This window comes from Scyliorhinus canicula, chromosome 25 (assembly GCF_902713615.1).
Source record: "Scyliorhinus canicula chromosome 25, sScyCan1.1, whole genome shotgun sequence".
Taxonomy (NCBI): Eukaryota; Metazoa; Chordata; class Chondrichthyes; order Carcharhiniformes; family Scyliorhinidae; genus Scyliorhinus; species Scyliorhinus canicula.
Genome location: NC_052170.1, coordinates 4,897,806 through 4,914,511, shown reverse-complemented (window position 1 = coordinate 4,914,511; position 16,706 = coordinate 4,897,806). Strand labels below are relative to the sequence as shown.

Below are 16,706 nucleotides of genomic sequence, written 5' to 3'. Positions count from 1 at the left end.
ACTAACCACATTGATACTGTGGCTACCAGGGCAGGTCAAAGGCTAGGACTCCACGGCGAGTAAATCACCTCTGACCCCCCCCCCCCCCCCCCCCCCCCCCCCAAAACCTGTCCACCATCGACAAAGCACAAGTCAGGAATGTGATGGATTACTCTCCAGTTGCCTGGATGAGCGCAGCTCCAGCAACACTCAAGAAACTCAACACCATCCAGGACAAAGCAGCCCCGCTTGATTGCTCCTCCTTCCACAAACATTCAAACCCTCCACCACCGACGCACAGTAATAGTGGCAGCCGTGTGTACCGTCTACAAAATGCACTGCAGCAACTCACCAAGGCTCCTTAGGCAGCACCTTCCAAACCCATGACCACTGCTATCTAGAAGGACAAGAGCAGCAGATACCTGGGAACCCCACCACTTGGAGGTTCCCCTCCAAGTCACCCACCACCCTGACTTGGAAATATATCGGCCGTTCCTTCACTGTCACTGAGGCAAAATCCTGTAACTCCCTCCCTCACAGCACAGTGGGTGTACCTACACCTCAAGGACTGCAGTGGTTCACGAAGGCGGCTCACCCCCACCTTCTGAAGGGAAACTAGAGATGGGCAATACATGCTGGCCTAACCAGTGACACCCACATCCCATAAATGAATTAACATGGGAAATGTTGAGTATGGCAATGGCAACGCAGATGAGGGTTTCAACGGCAGAGAGGTTGAAGTAGGGACACAGATGAGCAATGCTAAGGAAATAGAATCATAAATATGGTCACATATTTATTGTGTAAAATTGCCAATATTATAGCTCTCACGTCTTCGAAGATAACACATGGATGGAAAGTGGAAATGTCTCACTGGGATATTAAGTGGAAGTTTTCTTGGGATTGGGATTAAGGTTACGGTAAATAGCTTCAGTGTTTCTTGTAGAACACAATTGTTTTGAAAAGTGCTTTGTTCTTAATAATTGGAAAGGCTTCACGCCATTAAATCATTTTAATGGGAACACTGCAGGCTGGTGAGGTACCAGATTGATGCATTTTGGAATAGGAGAGTGACAAAAAGCCAATTATTTCACAGTGGCAGAGGGCAATTAAATAAATCAGTGTGAATTTTTACCGCAGAGGTGAGATTATTCTTTTTCTTCAAATCAGAGAAAGGTTCGATCTGTTCTCGGAGTAGTCTTGTTGCCTGTGCAATGCTCAGACTGTTCTGTGCTCGCTGATATGTTTGTTCTTGTGTACCTGAGTGTACAGGTGACTCATTTTCACAACAGGCTGACCGACTCAAGTGATTGGTGTCAAAGTCGTGCTTCTCCTTATTGACACCGCTGTGGCTCCGAGTTTACTTCTTCACACGAACACCAATTGTGCAGCGCAGTCAAAGGGAAATTATGAACCTGTCTTTCCGGTTCAAGAGTTAAGAGGCTCACCAGAACACTCATTAAAGTGCGATAGATGCCAAGCCCTGGCTCTAAGTCAGCACGCCTGTCTCTAAGTCAGGACACTGTGGGTCGGAATCCAGCTCCGGAAATTCAAGTTCCCCGTTCCAGAGACTTGAGCACAAGGGCCTCACGGTAGCATGGTGGTTAGCATCAATGCTTCACAGCTCCAGGGTCCCAGGTTTGATTCCCGGCTGGGTCACTGTCTGTGTGGAGTCTGCACGTCCTCCCCGTGTGTGCGTGGGTTTCCTCCGGGTGCTCCGGTTTCCTCCCACAGTCCAAAGATGTGCGGGTTAGGTGGATTGGCCATGCTAAATTGCCCATAGTGTAAGGTTAATGGGGGGATTGTTGGGTTACGGGTATACGGGTTACTTGGGTTTAAGTAGGGTGATCATTGCTCGGCACAACATCGAGGGCCGAAGGGCCTGTTCTGTGCTGTACTGTTCTATGTTCTATAACGCAGGCTGACACCACAGGGCAGCACCGAGGGAGTGCTGCCCTGTCAAGGCAGCTGTCGGTTGAATGAAATATTGAAGCAGAGCCCTGTGGTAGCGGGACCCCTTTTTAGCGATTCTTTGCGGGTCCCCTGACAGGCCTAGAGTGGATGGGGACACAGTGCATGAGCGTAAGCCTATCAGGAGTTTAGGACGGGGGAGGTTTGATCAGAGTTAGTCAGAGAGTCGTGGGAACATGACCTGTGTATCAGTTGTGTTGTCCAGTGTATATAGTTCGCCTTAGTTCAATAAATCTCTTCAGTGTTTCAACATTGCCTCATCGATCACCTCACAATACAACCCCCCCCCCCATCCACCATCTTGGCTGAACGTGAATGGTCCCATGGGCATATCTTAGACGATCAAAACAGTTCTTCCAGTGTCCTGGACACATTCAACCAAGGACAGGAATGTGTTCCGGTTTAGAAGGGAGGTGAGGTCCTATAACGATAGTGGCCACTGCAGTGTCATCTACATCTTGTCACAACTGATAATGCGCTTTGGTTTGATGACCTCACCAGGACAGAAGGAGGCCGTTCAGCCCATCGTGCCAGCGAGGGAAAGAATCAGCCCCTTCCTCTTTCCCCAAAACCCTGCACATTCTCCCCCCTTCATGTTTACTCTCAATCCCCTTGTTAAGGTAGATTATTGAACTTGCTTCCATTACCCTTTCAGACAGGTCTTCCAGATCACAATACCTCAGAAAAAGGATTCTCACCTCACAATTCTCACAATTGCTTCACAGCTCCAGGGTCCCAGGTTCGATTCCGGCTTGGGTCACTGTCGGTGCGGAGTCTGCGCATCCTCCCCGTGTCTGTGTGGGTTTCCTCCGGGTGCTCCGGTTTCCTCCCACAGTCCAAAGATGTGCGGGGTTAGGTGGACTGGCCATGATAAATTGCCCCTTAGTGTCCAAAATTGCCCTTCGTGTTGGGTGGGGTTACTGGGTTATGGGGATAGGGTGGAGGTGTTGACCTTGGGTAGGGTGCAGACTCGATGGGCTGAATGGCCTCCTTCTGCACTGTAATTTCTATGATAACCTATGATAACCTATGATTCTAATCCTATTTCCCAGCACTCGGTCCGTAGCCCTGTCTGCTACGGTGTTTCAACTGCTCATCTAAATGCTTCTTAAATGTTGTGAGGGTTGCCGCCTCCACCACCCTTTCAGGCAGCGAGTTCCAGACCCCCACCACCCTCTGGGTGGAAAAGCGTTTCCTCACTGTATCTCGTCTGGTTTCCTGGTCTCCGGTGTCCTGCATACGTCATAGCCGTGTGTGAAACAATCTGCGGTTATTGAAAACTGTATGTGGATCACACAATGTCTTGACTGGGAAGAGATGGGGAGCTCGTCTTATAATCATCGCTGCATATTGTGGAGAAAAAGACACATCGCTGAAGCTTTCTGCCTTGCACTCATCAGGTCAAATGCAAGAATGCCACATTTCAATTGTGATGAATATAAGAAAATGTCACATTTTATAGTTTGTACTTGTACAGTAATATTAAAACCTAGGTTAGAATGCGTACAGATGGTTAAGCCGGCTGGTCAATGGGATTTCCCATTGCGGGGCAGCCCCACGGTGTCGGGAAACCCACGGGCTGCCGGCAAAATGAAGCATCCCGCCGGCGGAGAATCCAGCCCAGTATGTCTGCTAGAGGTGTGAGTAAAAGTGAGGTAATCAGTAATGTTTGCAGGGAAAGTGTTTTGCTAATAGATATTAAAGGCCATTTTATCAGTTTGCAGATAGAGAGCTAATGTAATGTTGTAACAGCTTGAGCCTGGCTAAACAAATCAAGGTACATCTTGTAACAAGAGACAAAAGAATGCTGTGTGCTTTGAGTGCAGCTGGTGGAGATAATGGGAGGGGCCAGGTTGTCTGGACAAAGGATTTGCTTCCAGGGCTCTAATCTGAGCAGAAGGGTTTCAGTTTGGTCCCAAAAAAATAAGTTTCTCTCTAAGGACTCTGCACCACGACAAACAAGTAAAACCTGGTTGTTAACTTTATGCGCAAGTGGCATCTAAAATATATGGCTTGCTAAATTGGCATGTAGAGGCATATTACAGGAAGCAAGTTGAGATGTTGCAACTGTTTAGCTGTAAAGCTATTTCTTTGGTGCTAACGAGCTTAATTCTGAGTTCGAGTTAAAGTTTGTTTTAATATAAAAGCTGTTTACTGGTCAGTGTTATCACCCTTGTGGGGCAGTAACATTTCCCTCACAGTTTTACCAACTGCAAAAAAGTTCGGTCCTAATCCATTTTCTTAGCCAAAATTGCGATTCTGGTCCAGACCCACAACAATATACTGCAGGGAGAAAGGAGTGATGATTGGTTGGCAAGTGGACACTGATTGGCTGAAGCACTTGCTGCACCCGCCCACCCAGGAGACTGAGAAAATGCACAAGTATTCTTGAGACCCATAAAAAAAACTTTACAAATCGAATCATTGTTAACCTGTCAAAGCTCGAACCGTAATGAAATTTAATCTATTCCCAACAGTACCTCCGAGCAAACAAACTCCTCCAATTGGTGAAAATCCAAGTGAATGTACCCAATTTACAGGAAATCTCGCAGAGTCATTTTATGGGGAAAGGAAAATGATTAACGATCAGGAATCCAGTGTAACTATCGCAGTCAACACAATCTACTCCAAAATTAAATCGTGCAGCAATGTTAATCGTCTGGTATCCTTATTACATTGTTACTTGCTTTTTTGTGGGCTCATGAACGGGTGACGCAGTGGGTTAGCGTTCCTCTCTCTGTGCCACAGGGCCACGGGTTCAAATCCCACTTCGGGATTCGATGACCATGGAAGGTGTGTTTCTAACGTGGTTGATAATCCGCCTGTGATCCTTCCAATATGCCTTTCTACTGGCGGTATAGAGCGGGAGAGTTTCCTGGTCACCCATACTGCAAAAGGCAACAGGGGACCATTGTAGCACTTTGCCGAGAATAACCTTCGATCAGTCCAACGTACGTCCCTGGTCTCTAACACCCTCTTTGACCCTGCTACCTGAATGGGGGGGGGGGGGGGGGGAGGGGGGGAGGGGGGGAGGGGGAGGGGGGGAGGGGGCTTGTGAATGACGGATAAGAGCTCCACCAGTTTTTAAAATATTTTTATTCAAGGTATTTTACATACATGCATGAAAAAATATCAGAAGACCATAAATCAGCCCCCAATCTCCCCCAATACCAGCATCCCACCACATCCCGCTTTCCCAACTATTTCCCCTTTATCCCCCCCCCCCCCCCCCCCCCCCGACTCCCCACCATCCCGCTGACTCCTCAATCCACCTTGAAGACATCAATGAGCGGCTTCCACCTCCGGGGTAACCCCTCCTCCGACCCCCGCAAAGTGAACCTGACCTTCTCCAGGTACAGTTATTCCGCCAGCTCATCCACCCACATCCCTGCCTTCGGCTGCTCCGAGTCCAGCCACCACAGCCAGATCCGTCTCCGGGCTATCAGGGAGGCATCGGCCTCTCTTCCCACCTGGACTCCCGGACTTCCCCCACACCGAATATCGCCACCTCCGTACTCGGGGCCACCCCCACACCCAGAATCACGGACATCACGTCCGAGAACTCCCGCCAGAACCCCCTCAACCTCGGACACCCAGACCCTCTGGATGTGGTTCCCGGGAGAGCTCCGCCAGTTATTTAACAGGACGTACAGTCTGTGAGCCCAACAAAGAATGCAGTCAGGGAACTGTTCCTCTTCAAAGTCAGACCTACTCGCCAAGACACTTTGAGCTGATACAATCAGCTCAATCATACGAACTGATACAATGGCCAACTTTGGGAAACTTTTGGCAGCTGCTTCATCAATCACGTTTGCCAAGGTAGGATTACAGAAGTAAAAGTGTAATTCAACTATCCTGGAAACTTATTGGCACGGAGGGGCGAGTTATTGCGAAAGCCCAGCCACTTTGTTCATGTTCCTTCGGGCAATGGAACCTCAAAGGTGGAGGGGTTGATTGGGTGCTAGTTGAGTTGGGCAGAAGTCAATTTCTCGAGAGCAATAGTGGACATCCGAGGGGAGCGTCATTTCACTGTTTTTTTTTCTTTGTTCTTTCTCAGCCCATCCCTTGTACTGAGTTTCTCGCTCGGCCATTTCAAAGAGGGCAGTGAAGATTCGACCACATTGCTGTGGGTCTGGAGTCACGTGTAGGCCAGACCGGGTAAGGACGGCAGATTTCCTTCCCTGAAGGACATTAGTGAACCAGATGGGTTTTTACAACAATCGACAACAGTTTCATGGTCACCACTGGTCTTTTAATTCCAGATTTTTATTGAATTTTAATTCCACCATGTGCCATGGTGGGATTCGAACATGGGGCCCCGCAGCATTACCCTGTGCCTCTACATTACAAGTTCAGTGACAATACCACTACGCCACCAACTGGGGTGAGGAGAAAGCAGCAGTGATAATTGGCAGACGGGATTGGGTTGCGGGAGTGTGCTTGAGTCACCCGCTAGTGGTGGGTCTAGTCAACATGGTGTCAGATTGGTGATCTGATTTTCCTGGCTCCACATTCAGCTCGACTTGTGTGTTACATACACCAGGTCAGATTCCAACAGTAGCTAAGATACTGGACTAAAATTGCAACTTTTTTTTTATTTTTAAGACTGTGCGGAAAGCTTGATTCGCTCCAGGAGAGACTGCATGAAAAATAGGGATTGGTTATTTTTTACAAACTAAACTTTATCACAACAAAAGAAAAACAATGTTCAAACTTTTAAACTTGAAACCTAACAAGAACAGCTTACATGTATCTCTCAACCCTAACACATGATTTCCCATTAAACAGCACATAAAATGAACATACAGCTCTCAACTCCACTTACACAGGAAGGCAAAAATTATGCTTTCATTTACAGAACATATTTCTGCTGTTAGTGAGTCTCCTTCAGGCATTTTCTGAAAGCCTATCTCTGTGGCAGCTTCTTCATGGCCTCTCTCGGTCGCCCTCCAAATCTGTCTCCTCTCACCTGTTCAAACAGGACTCTTTAATTCTCTAAGCACCGCCCAGCCCCTCAAAGGTGATTCTGCCCAGGTGCGTCCAGACTTGAACTCATTGCCGCCATGTGGACTTTTGATTACCCACTCCCGTTTTACACAAAAGAACAGGGCCATGCCATGAATATGCAATTAACCTCCAATTTACATACAAAAGAGGCCATCAGACTCTGGAATGGCTGGTCAGATAAGAGTGTCCTGGAGGACAATGGATCTTGAGTGAATCATCCCGGCTGAACAGGGGTATCCTGTTTATTCCCATCAACGAGTTTAAGTCTGAATGGGACAATGTAACCCAGGCCAGGGGTGGGGGTACATGTCTGACTCCGTGCTAGCGGTTTACCCTCATTTTGTTAACCCCTTAAGTTGCCCACTACACCTTCGATCCAATTTCCTTTCATTTTCCAGGTGTCACATTGTGCTCGGGCGGAAGGAAGGAATCTTCTTGTCTGACAAACTGTGATGTGAGTGTGTGAGAAACGTGCCACATCCTAACTTAACTAAATTATTTGACAAATATAATATTCCCAGATGTGGACTTCTGCCGGGGCACATCTACACAATACAGCGGACAGTGAACCTATAGCCAAACTGTACAATCCTATTGCCATGTTGACTTTACTGTCTAGCTTCTAAAAATGAGAGCATTCTGTTGTCATATTTCCGGCTCAAATGTCACATGCAGTATTGAGGGAAGGTAATAATGTCTGGAGGAGTATATTGTGGCTGAGTGGTTGCACAATTAGTCCCCTGTGTCTACTCACAGAACATCTATTCATTGAGGTCTATATATCACCTATATTATAGTTCTACAGATTCTGTAGTTCTGCATCACAAAACATAATGAAATGGTATGGCTGAATATTGGTTATTAACATTGATACCCGCATTCATCAGTTTTCGTACCGGCGACCATAAGTATATATTCCCGAGGACAGTTTTGCAAAAGCAAATGATCCTCTCCCTACTTCCATTCAATGTGTTTCAGTGATTGGGTAGTTCATTCATTGAGACAGCCTGAGAACCATGGAATCCCTACGGTGCAGAAGGAGGCCATTTGGCCCATCGGGTCTGCACCGACCCTCTGAAAGAGCACCCTACCTAGGCCCACTCCCCCGCCCTAGCCCGTAACCCCACCTAACCAACACATCTTTGGACACTAAGGGGAAATTTAGCATGGTCAATCCATCTAACCTGCACCTTCATTAGAGCTCCCACACATTGACAAAGGAAATGCCAGCCTTGGACGCCTTACCCACGCAATATCACGCGTGTAGTTTATACAGCCCACCTGGCCTGCTACATTGGCATATATACCCCGGGAATATCCCTGGACTTGTGCTTTGAAACAACAATGAAACAAGCTCCCGGCGTTGGCCATGGATCTTTCCTTGCACTTCTTCCCAACCCTACATTAGTTCGGAAGGAAGACTGGCAGAGTCTGGATTTTCCTTACGGATCAGGAATTGGAAATGGAGCTTCTTGCCAGGTTCCAACTCCACTTACGATGTTCTTTAGACCAGTTCATTGCGAGACTCAGTGCTTCAAATCAAGGGCATTGTATGTGAAATATTCATGGACTTATTTTGTGTACAGAAGATTAAGGGATGATCTGATTGAAGTATTTTAAATGATAAAGACCATTTCATAGGGTGGATTCTGAGAAACTATTTTCTTTGGTTGGGGATTCGAGATGAAGGTGTTCTGTGGTGTTCTTTGCGTTGCTAATTTGAGGGACAAGTAGCTTTTATATTGAACAAAGTTAATGATTTATTTACACTACTGAATTGTATTCAACACTTACTTCTATATAATAAACAGCTGATAATAAACATACAATCTACACTCATCCAAGACTAATCTCTAAACTAATACAATAACTATGATCTGCTCTCACTCACACTATCTTTCCTACAGTCTGTCTTCTGGCTTTCCCCTCAACCTCTCCCCCACAAGGCTTAGCACCGATGCCTCATATAGTTCTGCATCCAGCTCCCTCTAGTGGTTGATTTGGACATAATATTAACCCTTACAGTTCTGTACATTTATCATAATGTCACAGATACACTCTTAAAATTAGGGCCAGGCCTACGAGGCAGAAAATCAAGAAGCTTCTCCCGAGGCTGGGGGAAATCGGCAACTCTCGCCCCGCCCAAAAGCACGTGGATGTTGGGGTGCAATTGAAGCTTTCAAGATCGCGTTTTGTCGAGCAAGGGCAGCCAGAGACATGGAGCAAAGGAGCTGATCTATCAGCCATGATCTATCTGAATGGCGCAGCAGGCTCGTGGGCCTGACAGACCCCGTTCTGTTCTCATGTTCCTGCCCAATTAGCTGTGAAGAGTTAAATAATTCCTGTTCAACTTGTGGCCAAATGCCTTGGGGATGTGTTCAAAGGCTTGATTGCAACGTGGCATCTGAATGGGCATTGTCAGTAAATGCTTTCGAAAATACATTCAAATAATTTCGAAATACCTTCTTTCAAATGCCTCAGAGTGCTAACTTGGATCCAATCCGCTGCTTTCTTTGTACTTTTGTTGGAAGCCATTTATCTCCTGGCTATTTTTAACACACATAGTTGATTCCTGTGAAGTGAATAATTAAAATTTTTTTTTTTATTAACAGTACCAAATTCTTTTAGTTCCAATTAAGGGACAATTTAGCGAGGACAAACCACCTCCCTTGCATATCTTTTTGGGCTGTGGGGACGAGACCGACGCAGACACGGGGGAGAATGTGCAAACTCCACATGGAGAGTGACCCGGGGCCGGGATCGAACCAGGGTCCTCGACGCCGTGAGGCAGCAGTGCTAACCACTGCGCCACTGTGCCGCCCGATGAAATGAATGACTTCATCTCGAATCCAAAAGTCAACACCAGTAGGAATGTTCCCTTGTGCAATTCAGTTAGCTTATCTGCTATTAATTAGCTGTATCCTGTCAAAAGTTTCAAGCTTGCTATTGTTTAGAAATTCATTCATTAGATGAGGCCATTGCTGTCTAGGCCAGCATTCGTTGCCAATCCCTAGTTGCCCTTGAGAAGGTGGTGGTGAGCTCCCTTCATGAACAGCTGCAGTCCATGTGGGTGTAGGTACACCTTCAGTGCTGTTAGAGAGGAAGTTCCAGGATGTTGCCCCAGCGACAGCGAAGGAACAGCCGATATATTTCCAAGTCGGGGTGGAGAGTGACTTGCAGGGGAACCTCCAGGTGGTGGGGTTCCCAGGTATCTGCTGTCCTTGGCCTTTCTGGGTGGTAGAGGTGGTGGGGTTGGAAGGTGCTGTCGAAGGAGTCTTGGGGAGCCGTTACTGTGCATCTTGTAGATGGCGCACACGGCTGCCACTGTGCGTCGGTGATGCATGGAGTGGATATTGGAGGTGGTGCTGGAGTGGCAATCTAGCAGGCTAATTTGGTTCTGGATGCTGTTGAGCTTCTTGAAGTGCTGTTGGGGCTGCACTCATCCAGGCAAATGGACAATACTCCATCACACTCTTGATTTGTGCCTTGTAGATGGTGGACAGGCTTTGGGGAGTCAGGAGGTGAGTTACTCACCACAGAATTCCCAGATTATGACCTGCTCTTGTAGCCACAGCATTCATATGACTAGTCCAGTTCAGTTTCTGATCAATTCTAACCCCCAGGATGGTGATAGTGGGGGATGGTAATGCCATTGAATGTCAATGGAGAATGGTTAGCTTCTCTCTTATTGAAGATGGTCACTGCCTGGCACTTGTGTGGCATGAATGATAGATGCTAAGGGTAATGGGGAATGTTTCATGATGGGCACAGATACTTTTTGCACCAATTCATATAATCTGTAAACAAAATTTTTAAAAAATGTAAAGTACCAAATTCGTGTTTTCTCCAAAAACGGACAATTTAACGTGGCCGATCCACTTACCCTGCACATCTTTGGGTTATGGGGGCGAGACCCACGCAGACACGGGGAGAATGTGCAAACTCCACATGGATGGTGACCTGAAGCCAGGATCGAAGCCGGGTCCTCAGCGCAGTGAGGCAGCAGTGCTAACCACTGCGCCACTGTCCCGCCCCCAACTTTAATAAAGGCAAGGGCAGTAGATACCTGGGAACCCCACCACCTGGAGGTTCCTCTCCAAGCCACTCACCATCCTGACTTGGAGATATTTTGCCGTTCCTTCACTGTCGCTGGGGCAAAATCCTGGAACTCCCACCCTAACAGCACTGTGGGTGTACCTACACCACATGGACTGCAGCGGGTTGAAGAAGGCGGCTCTCCACCACTTTCTCACGGGGCAATTAGGGATGGGGAATAGAAGCTAGCCTAGCCAGGGGCACCCACAAATGAATGAAACAAAAAGTCTCCTAACACTTAAGCATTACTTGCTCGTGTCTTACTTCCATTCTGGGTGACCTGCATTATCACAACGTAGAATGTTACAGCACAGAGAGATAATTCAGCCCATTGTATCTGTGCTGGGATCTTTGCAAGGGCTTTCCATTGAGTCTCCTTCTCCCTGCATAGCTCTGTAAACTTTCCCCAAGTACTTTAAATCCTCTTGTCGACGTTACACGTAGATCTGCTTCCGCCAACCACCCTTGCGGTCAGCCCGTTTGAGATCAAAACAACTCGCACCATCATACAGATGATTTTGTTTCTTTGGCTAATTTCCTTAAATCTCGTTCCCCTGAGTCAGATTTTCCTTACTCAATCAAAACCCTTCCTTTAATCTCTATTCTGGGTCTAGGTTCATCCTGTCCCCAAGGAGTTCCCGGATCGGGGACGTGAGCTGGGAACACTGAGATTGCTTAACTTGTCCTGGGCCCTTGTTGCTGGTGTGTAACATTAGGGTGTGATCGTCATCTCATCTTAGGCTGCACATGATCTTTGAAGAGATATTCACAGGGTAATGACCTTTAAATGTGAAATCTATTTATAAATGGGTAAGTGGTACAGTTGCCAACCCTCCAGGATTGACCCGAGTCTCGATTTACATAGAATGTACAGTGCAGAAGGAGGCCATTCGGCCCATCGAGTCTGCACCGGCTCTTGGAAAGAGCACCCTACCCAAGGTCAACACCTCCACCCCATCCCCATAACCCAGTAACCCCACCCAACACTAAGGGCAATTTTGGACACTATGGGCAATTTATCATGGCCAATCCACCTAACCTGCACATCTTTGGACTGTGGGAGGAAACCGGAGCACCCGGAGGAAACCCACGCACACACGGGGAGGATGTGCAGACTCCACACAGACAGTGACCCAAACTGGAATCGAACCTGGGACCTTGGAGCTGTGAAGCGATTGTGCTATCCACAGTGCTACCGTGCTGCCCTACCATGAATTGAAGATCAATCTCCGGCTGGACAAATAGCACCGAGACATTAAAAAAAAGTGACCGTTCTTTCTTCGACCCTTTCTCTGAGCATTTCTCCTCACCAGATGTAAAGAATTACTGGAAAAAAGTAAAACAGGTTGCTTGGCCAACGATTGGGTAACGGGTCTTTTTGATTTCCGCGTAGGCAGGCAGGACGTGACGGGGATGGATGCGCTGGTCGACTAGTGGCTGGAGTGTCGGGAGGGGAATGGGGGGGGGGGAATGTTAGGGGGCAGGCGACACGGCGGCACAGTGGTCAGCACCGCTGCCTCACAGCGCCAGGGATCCCAGGTTCGATTCCCAGCTTGGGGTCACTGTCTGTCGCCGGAGTGTGGGCGACCAGGGGATTTTCACAGTAACTTCATTGCAGTGTTAATGTAAGCCTACTTGTGACAATAAAGATTATTAAATTAAATTAAATGAAGTCTAGGTTGTCACTGTCACTGCAGCGCTGAGGGAGCACCACACTGCCAGAGGCACCATCATTCAGACCTAGAATAGGTGGCTAAAGGGGCGATCGGTGCTTGAAAGGAGTCGATAGATCAGGTTTGGGGAAACTGTCCCCGTGGGGCAGGAAACCCAGCTCAAAGGGATGTAATCATGAAATTAGAGTCAGGGCTCCAATTGGGCAAACACTTTTTCACAAGAATGAGGAACCTGTGGAACCACATCATGAACACTCCTACCGTGGCTGAGAGTTCCTGGTGTGGATCGTGGAGCTTCTGGTCCAGAGATTGGAGGGGCGGGGGGTCTCCGCTGCGTCTCGAGGCCGCCTAGTAACAGTGTAGAGTAGCAGGTCTGAAAATGGAGTTAAAGGTGTCGATCATGTGATGGAATTGAATGGAGGGTACTGGCCCCCGAGGGCTGTAAGGCCGCTTATTAGAGTTGCCAATTGTGATTAAATGTATTCCTGGAGGTTTCATCACATAGAATCATAGATTCCCCACAGTGAAAAGGGAGGCCCTTCAGCCCCTCGAGTCTGTACCGACCCTCCGAAAGAGCGCCCTACCCCGCACACTCCTCCACAGTATCCCCGGAATCCTGGAAACTAAGGGGCAATTTAGCACGGCCAATCCACCCAACTTGCGCATCTTTGGACTTGTGGGAGGAAACCGGAGCACCCGGAGGAAACCCACGCAGACATGGGGAGAACGTGCAGACTGCGCACAGATAGTGACCCAAGCGGGGAATCGACCCTGGGACCCTGGAGCTGTGAAGCCGCAGTGCTAACCACTGTGTCACCATGCCGCCCATGGTCAAGCTCCTGCATTAGGATTTAAGGCCACAACGTCTGATTTAGTGGCAGGAAATATTTCCCACCAGGCAATGGCTAACAGAGTGGAGAAGTGCAGAAGGGGAGGGAAATTGGCGAGATGGAGGCAAGGGAGCCAACTTGCAACACAACTTGACGGACGACCTGTGACCCCCCAACCTTTCCACCTCCAAAGCTCTCCGGCACTGGTCACAACATTTGCACATTTACCAATCTCATGGTCAAGCCCATCCAGGCCTGGTTTCCCCAAGTGTGCGCTGAGCAACGTTATCACAGCCTTCGTGCTGCGTGAGGGCCGGCTTCTAGCTGTGGAGAATATCATCGCATGCCATCAGCACAGAGCTGGTAACGATCTGCACTCACATGTGTTGAATGTGGCCTCATTACAAAGCCTGGCTATCGGTGATCTCGGCAGTGACTAAACGGCTCCAGTATTTAACTCTGCAATCCCTTACTGGAAGTAATCCTCTGCAATGTTTATCGGTCCAGCTAAATCACCCAGCTCAGACCTGTCAATGGAGCCGAGAAAGATGTCATAGGTTGTGCTTGTGGCTTTGGCCTCCTGTACAGAAGTCAATGCTAGCTTGGAAAACATGGAAAGTGGGAAAATAGGGAAAGCGGATCTTGCATCCGACACATTGATCAGTAGCGACTTTCAAAAAGGGAATTGGGGAAATACTTGGAGGGTGACGTGGGCCGTGGGGAAAGAGCAGGGAACTTTTCACAACTTTGAAAAATAGTATCTACCGGCTGCACGCCCGTGGGACTGCTCAATGGGGTGCTGGAGAACAATTCTGATGCTTGGCAACTAACCAGGCCATACCACTTTAAGGTTACGGCTCATATACATCCAGCAGGGGAATGATGTAAATGGGACCAGAGGACAGTCAGAGTTTAATTGCTGCATGGTGAAGCAGGTTTACCTATTGGAAGGTGCTCGCCGGCTGGGGTTTTAAGCATAAAACCCCCAGTGCAGTGCAACATTGTGAGAGGAAGGAGGACTAGAAAAACACAACAGCGATGCAAAGCAGGATTTATAGCCATTCGGCCCATCATGTCTGCACCAAATATCATGATTTAGTGCCATTCCCCTGCCTTTTCCTCCTTACTCTGCACATTGTATCCATTCAAATAATCATCTAACACCTCAATTGCCTCAATTGAACCTGCCCCCCCCCCCCCCCATACGTCCAGGCAGCGCATTCCAGACCCAAACCACTCACTGGGTGAAAAAGATTTTTTCACATCACATTTGCTTCTTTTGCAAATCGCTTTAATTCTGTGCCCTCTCGTTCCTGATCCTTCCACCAGTCGGAACAGTTTCTCCCTGTCTACTCCCCCTCATGATTTTGAACACCTCTATCTGAAGAGAGCAGTTCCGACCTCTCCAATCCATCCTCATCGCTGAAGTTTCTCATCCCTGGATCCATCCTTGTAAACCTCTCTTGCGCTCTCTCCAAAGTGTTCACATCCTTCCTACAGTGTGGCGACCAGAAATGTGCACAATATTCCAGCTGAGGTCTGATTAGTATCTTGTATAAGTTCAGCAGAACCTCCTCGCGCTTGTGCGCTGTGCCCTCATTAATAACGTCCGCAAAACTCGATGCTTTATTCACTGCACACTCCACCTGAAAATGAAATTTGCTTATTGTCACAAGTAGGCTTCAAATTAAGTTCCTGTGAAAAGCCCCTCGTCGCCACATTTCAGCGCCTGTTCGGGGAGGCTGGTACGGGAATTGAACCGTGCTGCTGGCCTTGGTCTGCTTTACAAGTCAGCTATTTAGCCCACTGTGCTAAACCAGCCCCTGTCCTGCCACCTTCAATGATCTGTGCACATTTACACCCTCTGCTCCTGCAACCCTTTGAAGAATTTTACCCCTTATTTTATATCCTCTCCGCATGTCCATCGTACCAGCACACATCACCTCACACTTCTCATTGAACATCACTGCCACCTCTCTGCCCACTCCACCAACTTGTTTCTCCCCCTTTGAAGCCCTACACGGTCCTCCTCACAGTTTAGAATATTTTCAAGTTTCGCATCATCGGCATATCCCACCTGATTTTTTTTTAACCTGTTCTTGGAATGTGAGAATTACTGGCAAAATGGGTGCTCATGTCAATTCCGTTCATCCCTTAAGAAGGTGTTAGTGTTGGTGATGGTGACGGTGTTGGTGATGGTGGTGGTGGTGGTGATGGAGGTGATGATGGTGATGGTGACGGTGTTGGTGATGGTGGTGGTGGTGGTGGTGATGGTGGTGGTGATGGTGTTGGTGTTGGTGGTGATGGTGGTGGTGATGGCGATGGTGATGGTGGTGGTGATGGTGTTGGTGTTGGTGATGGTGATGGTGATGGTGTTGGTGTTGGTGATGGTGATGGTGTTGATGATGGTGGTGGTGATGGTGATGGTGTTGGTGATGGTGATGGTGGTGGTGTTGGTGTTGCTGATGGTGATGCTGATGGTGGTGGTGATGGTGATGGTGATGGTTTTGGTGTTGGTGATGGTGATGGTGTTGGTGATGGTGATGGTGATGGTGTTGGTGATGGTGTTGGTGATGGTGATGGTGATGGTGATGGTGACGGTGTTGGTGATAGTGATGGTGTTGGTGATGGTGATGGTGATGGTGTTGGTGATGGAGGTGGTGATGGTGATGGTGTTGGTGATGGTGATGGTGTTGGTGATGGTGATGGTGACGGTGTTGGTGATGGTGATGGTGTTGGTGTTGGTGATGGTGATGGTGGTGATGGTGTTGGTGTTGGTGATGGTGATGGTGATGGTGATGGTGTTGGTGATGGTGTTGGTGATGGTGATGGTGACGGTGTTGGTGTTGGTGGTGATGGTGGTGGTGATGGTGGTGGTGGTGATGGTGATGGTGTTGGTGATGGTGATGGTGTTGGTGATGGTGACGGTGTTGGTGTTGGTGGTGATGGTGGTGGTGATGGTGGTGGTGGTGATGGTGATGGTGTTGGTGGTGATGGTGATGATGTTGGTGTTGGTGATGGTGATGGTGATGGTGATGATGTTGGTGTTGGTGATGGTGATGATGTTGGTGTTGGTGGTGATGGTGATGGTGTTGGTGTTGGTGATGGAGGTGGTGATGGTGATGGTGATGGTGATGGTGATGGTGTTGGT

At 48.2% G+C, this 16,706-nt stretch overlaps 1 protein-coding gene across 1 annotated transcript in view; it reads right to left on the bottom strand.

Moving 5' to 3' along the window:
• The window catches only part of LOC119957208 (prostaglandin E2 receptor EP1 subtype-like), a 145,096-nt gene that overhangs the window by 26,808 nt on the left and 101,582 nt on the right, over positions 1-16,706 (bottom strand). The window contains exon 2 of the mRNA XM_038785027.1: positions 9,420-9,529. The gene's annotated coding sequence lies outside the window, so the exon portion shown is untranslated. The remainder of the gene's footprint in view (positions 1-9,419; positions 9,530-16,706) is intronic.